Raw genomic sequence first — 1624 nt, forward strand, 5'->3', positions numbered from 1 at the left:
CCCCGTGCTGTGCCCCCGCAACAAGAGATGCGCACCACGAATGTGTACACCAATTGTTTTACAAAACAAAAATCATCGGAAAACTAACTGAGGGGAAGATGGGGAAGAGCAGAGGAAAGTCAACAGTTGTTGCACGGGTCGGCAGTAAACTTTACGGGTCCCGCCCCAGACTTGGCAGCGCGCGGGGCGGAGCAGCAACACTTCTATGTGCACTGTGTACACTGTGTGGTCGCCACGTGCGGCGTGCGCCATCGGCTCCGTCTGTCGGGACCATACAACCGTCACATACAAGGTGATGCATCATCGTGTATAATCTGTGAAAGACTTTTGCGGCAAATTGGAAGTAAAACAATCGAATAATATTAGTCGTAGAGGCAATATTGTGGGAGATTGAGGCCCCAAGGACCTTATGTGTGGGCATCGATTTTGTGATTACAAATCAGGACGGTTCGTTGATATTATTCAGTCTGTACGCCAGCTAAAAGCCGGACACATAGCATGCTGTTTTGAGTCGTGACGCAGAGGACACAGCCAGCCACAAGCGACTGGCTAGAAATGTATGAGGAGTGTAGGAGGACACGAGGGCGACAAGTAAAGTGCAGCACAGCACGCCGCTGTGTCCTGTCCTGATCTATCCCGGCCCGCCAGGTAACAAAAAGCTAACGGCACACAAGGACGCGCCTATTATGCGATGCGAGCGTAAAGTAAGTCATGCAGGCGAGAGGGCGCCGGGAGCGCCACCGGCTCGGCCCGGGCCCCGGGGGAGGCGAGGGAGGCGAGGGAGGCGAGGGAGGCGCTCCCAGGAAGACGCCCGGTCAGATGGCCGAATAGGCCTACCGAGCGTCTGGAGGCGCCAAAGGCGGATCTATAGGCTGGCAGCGTGCAAGCACAAGACTAGTCCCGGACGTCAGACAACAGAGGTCTGTCATGACCTCAGGTCTCAAAGTGAAGTGACCCGGGCCCTCTGCTACACACGCACAGTACTACTCAACTCGGAGCTGCCAGAAAAAAAGTGGTCGAAAAAAAAAAGACAGCCGCAGCACACCCGCTTGCAGCGCGTTGTACCGACGCCTGCCCACTAGGCAAACCGAGGCAACCCCCCCAACACGCGTGCTCAGATGTTGCCTAGTAGGCAGGCGGAGATACGCACCCGTTGCACACGGGTGTGCTCCGGCGAGTTTTAGCAGAACTTTCTGGCGGCCCTGGTACTACTTCGACACAGCCTCCGCGCTCCTGAGGTGGCACGGCACAGCGATAAGCTTCCTTCCTGTTCCCACACGAGAAGGCACCCTGCAGGGCCGTCCGTCAAGCTGTTGCTGGTGGGTGACGACTTTGTGGGCCGCACACCGCGACAATGGCGCCGACGACGATCTCGACCGCGACCAGGACTGAGATGAGTGTTGTATACTTGGGCCCGGTCACACAATGCGGGCGAAAGGAGGATCCCAAAGGGCCTAAACCATCCAACAAGAGCAACGGCATACAGCAAGGGCAGACCCAACACACTCCTCGGCTTCCGCTGGGCTCTCCGAACAGTGTGAGCCCCGTTATGATAAACATTTACCGTGTGTGCGTCCGCGGGGTTGCTGGGCGAGGGCACCCCTCAGGATGTCGTCATACCCCC

At 57.2% G+C, this 1624-nt stretch overlaps 1 protein-coding gene across 1 annotated transcript in view; it reads right to left on the bottom strand.

Moving 5' to 3' along the window:
• The window catches only part of LOC127751945 (large neutral amino acids transporter small subunit 2-like), a 6748-nt gene that overhangs the window by 3452 nt on the left and 1672 nt on the right, over positions 1-1624 (bottom strand). The window lies entirely within an intron of this gene.

Source organism: Frankliniella occidentalis, unplaced genomic scaffold (genome assembly GCF_000697945.3).
Source record: "Frankliniella occidentalis isolate FOCC.00 unplaced genomic scaffold, Focc_3.1 Scaffold2376, whole genome shotgun sequence".
Taxonomy (NCBI): Eukaryota; Metazoa; Arthropoda; class Insecta; order Thysanoptera; family Thripidae; genus Frankliniella; species Frankliniella occidentalis.